The 7,441-nt window shown below is 37.1% G+C and overlaps 2 long non-coding RNA genes across 32 annotated transcripts in view; one reads left to right on the top strand and one right to left on the bottom strand.

Annotated features, from left to right (window-relative positions):
* The first annotated feature begins 431 nt into the window (after positions 1 to 431).
* On the top strand, positions 432 to 7,204 carry LOC111332587 (uncharacterized). Of its 30 annotated transcripts, none has more exons than XR_015989714.1 (8): positions 436 to 541; positions 3,253 to 3,320; positions 3,571 to 3,689; positions 4,208 to 4,262; positions 4,550 to 4,594; positions 5,682 to 5,735; positions 6,108 to 6,170; positions 7,052 to 7,204. It is a non-coding gene; the product is annotated as an uncharacterized LOC111332587 (long non-coding RNA). The 30 variants fall into 30 exon arrangements; XR_015989711.1 differs by having other exon boundaries at positions 3,253 to 3,353; XR_015989709.1 differs by adding an exon at positions 2,581 to 2,770 and having other exon boundaries at positions 441 to 541; positions 3,253 to 3,689.
* The window catches only part of LOC111332243 (uncharacterized), a 2,274-nt gene continuing 1,229 nt past the window's right edge, over positions 6,397 to 7,441 (bottom strand). The window contains exon 2 of one of the 2 annotated variants that reach the window (XR_015989772.1): positions 6,397 to 7,419. This is a non-coding gene — a long non-coding RNA (uncharacterized LOC111332243). The remainder of the gene's footprint in view (positions 7,420 to 7,441) is intronic. The other variant, XR_002695008.2, reaches the window with a different exon arrangement.

The following is a 7,441-nucleotide window of genomic DNA, read 5'->3' as shown; positions in this document are numbered from 1 at the left end:
TATCATTATTATCATTATTGTTATTCCAATGACGATTTCACGAGACATAGATGTGACGCGTGTGAGTTACCTTGCCCAAAAGTGATTATGTGACTTTTTTTATTTTTAGTATTGTAGAATATTTCCATCGTCCATCCCCACCATGATGCGGGTGTGGACGAAATGTGGGGCAGGCCATGGCCTACCCTATGGCCTAGTCTATGGTCTACCGATGGTCAGATTTTTAAAAACATAAAAATAAAATCAGTAAGAGTCGAAAGAATACGCTGGCGTACAATTCTATGTCTCTGAAAATGGTATACTAAGAGGTCGCTAACACGATTTTTGAGGTCCGAGAGAACGAAACAGAGCAAATATCACAGCATTCAGCCGGGCATTCAACCGTAATGGTAGGGGGGGAGGGGAGAGGACGGGCTAATGTTGCGTGGTCTCAGAGCATATGCAAAATGGGGGCTTCACCACACAGGCTGTCAGTTGGTAACATAGTGGAGTGCTAGTGTAAAAATGTAATCAACGGCATTACATCGGAGAACATATTCAGGTAAGAAAATGCAAACATTACGTGCCAGGCCATTTTTTAAGTGCCTCTTAAGTGCTGTAGAGTGTTGAATTTGCAACGAGCTCCCCGGGACACGCATGCATCGCCGTCATAAACATTTCGCAAACTTTACTTGCTTTTCCAAAGGAAGGGCTAGTATTGCACGAGTTTGAAAGGAGACCTGGTATGATGATGTTTGCCCGAAAGTTGCGTTTAACCGGCTTCCCGGTTCCTCGATTTCCTTATTCTATCAGAAGGTTAAGAGATTTTGATCGGAATGTGGCCGCCAAAACAGCAGAAGAAAGTCGTTAGTAAGACATTACTCAGGAAAACGTTGAAAGGTTTGCAGCAACGTTTTGTCCACACCTCCAGATTTATTGCAGTGTTAGTTTCTATGTGGATTTCGGAACTGTAGGTCACCTTTGTTGTTCCTTTTGCAAATCTTGCTGTAATTGTCAAGATTGCCTCAACCCTTAAACTCTCAAGATTTGATTGTTAATTCTCCCCTCTGGCTGCTGGATGTTTACCTGTGAATTAGTTATGAGAATTTGGTGTTAGATCATTATAAAAACCTCTGCCCAATGAGTTTGAGTACTCTCATTACCTGTTAGCTGGATATTTCTATGGAAATTATAGTTTCATGTTGGTCACCTCTAGGAGTTAATTAGGGTTAAGAAAATGCAATGAAAAAGGTTTGTAGAATTTTCAGTTTTACCTCAGGTGGTTTCTGATAACAAGAGAAAGGTGTTTCAACTGACTTGATTCTTTGAAATAGTATTTTCTCAGAAAATAGTACTTAGTAAAAGAAAAGAAATAGCAAGGAAATAACCTTGTCACAAAAGAACAATGAACCAACCCTATTTATTCTATTCCAAATTGCTATGTACTATGTCTGATTGTCCACATGATTGCTTTGTGAACTTTATATACATGTGACCTGAGAACATGGTTGTATGCTCTAAATACACCTTCACATTTTAGTTGGCCAAAAATAAACACCATTGCATAAGTGCCCATACTTGTTTATTTAGAGATGCTCAGAAGTCCTGTAATGTGTATGAAAATGATGCATTAAATTTTGCCAAACAAAACTATTTAAATCTAATTCCAAAATAATCATGAATGCAGTTGCAATTTTTTTCTACTAGAGTGAACTTAAAGGTGACACTGAAAAGAATGGAGATTTTCTCTTGGAAAGTTGCAAATCTTGTTTCCTTGTTCACTGTAGCTTAGAGAGGTCAAATTTCATCCTCATCATCATAAATGAAGGGAGCATCCATGAAAAAATTCTTCTAGTGTCTTGATAGCCTCTTTGCCTGTTCGGTTTCATCAAGAGTAGTCATTAGGGTTCAGAACTTATCTCCTCAAAATGACTGACATGCTTTTGATTTGGTATTGTTTACTTCCACCAGCATGGTGGCAATGACGTAACGTGCGAACAACCTACTTCAATCTCAAATTTACTGCCACAAATAAAGACAGTTTCCATTGAAGAAAGGAAATACAAATCTCAAAAATTCTTGCATTGTGATGAAGACATCAAACAATTTTGAAGAATGCGCCCGCTGTTCACTGCTTTGGAGTAGCTGTAGCTCAAGCTGACTTGACTCTAAGAGTTCTACATCACACGACAGTTGATTGACAAATGGTCCAATGGGACCTAGGGCACCTTTTATAGCGCGCCTTCGTGTTTAAGTCAGTTAGTATTTTCTTTTCATCTGAAACTTAGGACTGATGGCTGTGAGAATATGCATGAACACCTCTGTTGACCTGCTGATCATAGTTCCCAACAATCTGTCTTTCTCCTCCTGATGCTCTACTTCAATGATCAATTGTTTTGTTTGTTTTGTTGGCCCCCATAAGTTTAAACTGCTATCTCAAGTCTTTGTTGCGATTCTTAAGGAGAAGGTCAACCACAATGTTTCTTCCGGGGCCACCTGTCCAATTAGCAGTAGATGCCAATCTACAGTTATGTGCTCTTACATCAGTAAGAAACACCTCATTTTCACACAGGACAACACTTATAAACATTTCAATTGCAGAAGAATTGAAACCAGGAAATGATTTGAAAATATTGTACCAAAACCTTATGCAAAGTTGCAAGCCTTGCACCATTTCCTTCTCTGACAACATCCTGGAAGTTAAGGAGAAGGAAGAAATACTTAAGAATGCACATTGAGTAATTATTGTGGATCTTCATCTGTGCTGGAATCATGTTCAACAGGATCTTGGGTAGGTTGTAGAAGGAACTGACCGGTGAATTTGTCTAGCACGGAGTGCATGATTACAGACCTGCTGGTTGTTTCCCACCTCTAACATGTAGTGCGGCAGCCTGTTCGTAGTTGGCTGACAGTTCTGGTCAACCATGACAAACAACACTAGCAATGCTTCCGCAGTACAACACCTACCAATGCTAAGAAACAACTGCTGGCAGTCCTCATAATGATTTACACATTGATCGAGTGACATTTCTTCTCTGCAGTTTTTCAATGAAGTACTGCACTGTGCCCATTACTGCAATGTGCCCATTACTGCAATGTGCCCATTACTGCATTGTGCCCATTTCTCGAACAGAAGTATTGTAAAGCCTCCTTAAAAACAAGCTGAAAAAGGAATACTGCTCATATATACATTGCATAAGATACATTATAGGTAGACCATTGAAAGAAAAGTAATGGATTCTATTGCTCTCCTCTTACTTTTCTTGTCATTAGGAACTGGTCAAAAAGTATAACAGATGGGCTGCAGCAGAGATAACAGGTGGGCTGCAGCAGAGATGGGGGTGGGTCATGAGCTTTTGGGCTCCTGGTTAGGGGTAGGTAGTCTAATTTTCAGCTACCCATGGGGTGGGTTATCCAGTTTTATAACAGGAATTGGCACACATTTAGAATAAATTGTTTCTAAATTGGTTTTTTTCAATAATGCTACCAAACTATTTTCTAATTTGACTAATTATATGGCAATGTTACACTCAGAAATAATCACCCTCTGTGAGTAACACTGTATTCACTTTCTGCATCCGACCTAATTAGTGACATCCCTGGAAGACGATCAGCCCTGATACAAAAGTGCCAGTGGAGCTGTTCTCTTTTCTGGATTTTGGTCCAACAGGATCATCTTAGACAGACCTGTGAATACCGTTGGACAAAGGGTTTGTATTTTCTTTTATGATCTCCGAAAAATTTAGCTTTGTCAAGCCAATTAAGATATCCCCTTGAACTAAGGACCAAGTTCGTCCCTCTTCTTGTCACTTCCACTAACTCTCTGTCAACTTGGTTCCTAAGGCTTGAAAGCATCTCATTTCCAGAGTCTGCCTCAGTGCTTGTTGTCTATGTAAAATTTTTGTCCAGGTAAAGGTTATTATAAAAAATATCTCCAGCAGCTGTAAGTTTATTTGTGATTAAATGAACACTGGCACGTCAAACTATGTAAACAAAGGAAAGCGAAAAAGTATGTGCATGCATGCAATTGTGTACAGATGCATATTTTTCCTCTTCTGAAGAAAATAGGTACTAGAAAAAAGATTGCCGTTAAATGAGCACAAAAAAAATGTGTGTACAAATTCACCTTGTCTTGGAATGAGGAAGAGGAATGTTATGTTGTTCTGTCAAAAAAGAAAGTTTTAAGGAAAGACATATTAGTGAGGGCATGTTTTTCCATCCATTGTAGGATCATGTGAAATGGCATTTGTTCTTTCAGATGTAGAGAGGGAAAGGTGCATCTGGTGAGGCATTTTTTCTTTTTATGTTTATTAGTTAACTTTGCGACACAAATCATTCTTGAAAAATTATTTCAAGGCTTAAAACTGTCATTTGAAATGTAGACCAAGAAGGAGAGTGCTACTTTTACAGAAGAATGATTACTTTTAACCACAACTGTGTGTTTAGCTTACAATTTAAATGTTCACAAAATTTCAGAACAATAATATACTACTCAATAGAGATATTCTGCAACCACATGACTAAAATACCTTAAAAATGACAGTTACAAAACTTATTGTTTAAACTGCAGATACTGAAACTCCATCTCTCCCTCCTCCTGCATGAGAAGATTTAGGTAAGTTGCCAGCTTTAGAATAATATTTCCCTTTTCTTTCATAATGCTATAATTCCACAAAATGCCATGCATCTGTAAACAAATTTTAGTCATTGCTCTTTATATTTGTAAGAAGTTGGAATAGTGACACCGCTGCCTCCTTGCAACACGATGTTCCTATTTAAGTCTGCACAACAAAGTTGTGTTTGGATAGCACACTGTTTTTTGTTGCCATCTGAATAGACACCTTTTTATTTTTAATTGACAATTACCTATAAGTTTGGTCAGATACAATGAAATATATGAAGTTCATATATTTTGAACTGCGGTATTAGATACGTATGATGCACAATCCTCGCAGTAGATAGCGCTATTTAAGCAATAGCGAAAATCAGACCTGAAAAAAATCAGGCCTGTACAGGATTCGAACCACTGACCTCTGCGATACTAGTGCAGCGCTCTACCAATTGAGCTAACAAGCCAACTGGGAGCAGGCCGTTAAGTTGATTCGTAATAAACTCGTGAAAGTGATAAATCAGATACAATGAAATATATGAAGTTCATCTATTTTGAACTGCAGTATTAGATACGAATGATGCACGATCCTCGCAGTAGATAGCGCTATTTAAGCAATAGCGAAAATCAGACCTGAAAATAATCAGGCCTGTACGGGATTCGAACCACTGACCTCTGCGATACTAGTGCACCGCTCTACCAATTGAGCCAACAAGCCAACTGGGAGCAGGCCGTTAAGTTGATTTGTAATAAACCCGTGAAAGTGATAAATCAGATACAATGAAATATATGAAGTTCATATATTTTGAACTTCGGTATTAGATACGTATGATGCAAGATCCTCGCAGTAGATAGCGCTATTTAAGCAGTAGCAAAAATCAGACCTGAAAAAAATCAGGCCTGTGCAGGATTTGAACCACTGACCTCTGCGATACTAGTGCAGCGCTGCACTAGTATCGCAGAGGTCAGTGGTTTGAATCCCGTACAGGCCTGATTTTTTTTCAGGTCTGATTTTCGCTATTGCTTAAATAGCGCTATCTACTGCGAGGATTGTGCATCATACGTACCTATAAGTTTGCTGTTTATACCACAGATGTTGATGCTGATCTGCCTCTATCGCCCCCTCTAATCCCCAGAATCACTAAAAGTAAGTGTAAACTTCAAAGTAATATTTTCCTTTTTTTCTGTATTAATTACTACAATTTCAACAAAATTAATGTCATGCATCTGTAAACAATTTGGAGTCTTTCCTCTCTGTAAGAAGCCGGAATAGTGACATCATAGCCTCATTGAAGTAAAATTCTTCTGTTAAAGTCTAAGCAATATGAACTCATGTTGGATTAGTGGTTTTTTCTTTGGCCATTTTCAATAAAGAAATAGAAGTTCATAATTTTGCAATGTTTTTATCACTTGGTTCATTATTGTCAGTGCAAAGAAACCTTTTCCAATATAGCTATAGAAGTTGTGCAGTATCTTTAATAAACCTGTTCAAACCAAGTATAATATTTTTCTTTGTTAGTAAAATAGAATACAAGAACAAATACACTGGTAGCCATGGACACAAAACAGGAAAGGATAGCAGGTAGTGACCTAGCAAGTTATAGTACAGTAAACTAGCCTTACATTTATTCTAAAAAATATTGTTTTCCAAAGTATTCAGAAAATCTTGAATTTGTCATGCTCATACAAAAATGAATTAAATTTTAAAAACAATATTTTTCAATCTGTAACAAATAGAGATTAATCCATGGAAAGTGCACACAAACAGGTTAGTTTGCATTAAAAAAAAAACAAAACAAGGAAAGGCATTGAATTAGTGAGTTTTTTTATGTATCGCAGCAAGTGAATTAAAATTGTTAAAGTACTTTCATGGTGTTAATTAAAAGCACTTTCATGATATTTGTATCTAATACATACTGAGATTTTTCTTACTGACTAACAAAATTAAGCTGGGATTAGTGAATGACTGTGAAAATACATTGTTTGTCCAATCAGAGACACACATGATAGTACATCACAGTGTCAATCTCAATACATGCGTAAAAAAAAATTCCTTTTCTTAAGAATTCTCATATAGCAGATAAAGATAAAGATAATTTCTGAAAGATTTGAAGGTGAAAATATATATATATATTTAAAGGTAATTACTCACGTGAGTATTTTTGACTGATGACAAAGAAATTAAAATTAAATATTGATCAACTAAAAAAAGCCCTTGAAGATCTATTGTACTAACTCAGTTTGCAAAACACAAATATTTATTTTCAATTACAACAAAAGCTGCAGTATGCCAGCATTTCTAGGAAAGATTAAGAACTATTATCATACAAGTAGAGATTTAGGATACTAGGGTTATTCATTTAGCCCTTTTGGGTATAGTTGTCAGTTGGGTAACATCTCCTGGTAAGGGTGTTCTCTTGTCAAACCTTTTAACTTGTGTTTTTTTTTTTTTTTTCCTTACAGGGTTTCAGAAAGAGTGTTTTAAGTGCGGAAGAAGAGGGAAGAGAGGGGGCTGTGGTAGCCGTGGTGGATGTGGCCCCCACAGTGGACAGGATTGCCATGCCTACCACATCACCCAAAATTTAAATTAAATTTATTAAAATGAAATCAACTATCTCTCGTTCATTTTGTTAATGTCATTGCAGTAAATGAACTCAGCTCTAAGTGCAAATAATAACTTATTACCAAGCCCGAAGGCCACTGTAGAGAATATTTTCCAGAGGTCTTCGCAAATACAACTGAGGGCCAATATTCCTCCATAGGGCTTTACATCTGGTGTCTTTCAAAACAAAAAAATTACAGGTTACCATCTTTTGGAAAGTGGAAATGGTCTGTAGGGCAAAATATTGAACA

Source organism: Stylophora pistillata, chromosome 7 (assembly GCF_964205215.1).
Source record: "Stylophora pistillata chromosome 7, jaStyPist1.2, whole genome shotgun sequence".
Classification (NCBI taxonomy): domain Eukaryota; kingdom Metazoa; phylum Cnidaria; class Anthozoa; order Scleractinia; family Pocilloporidae; genus Stylophora; species Stylophora pistillata.
This window is presented reverse-complemented; position numbering and strand designations above follow the sequence as displayed.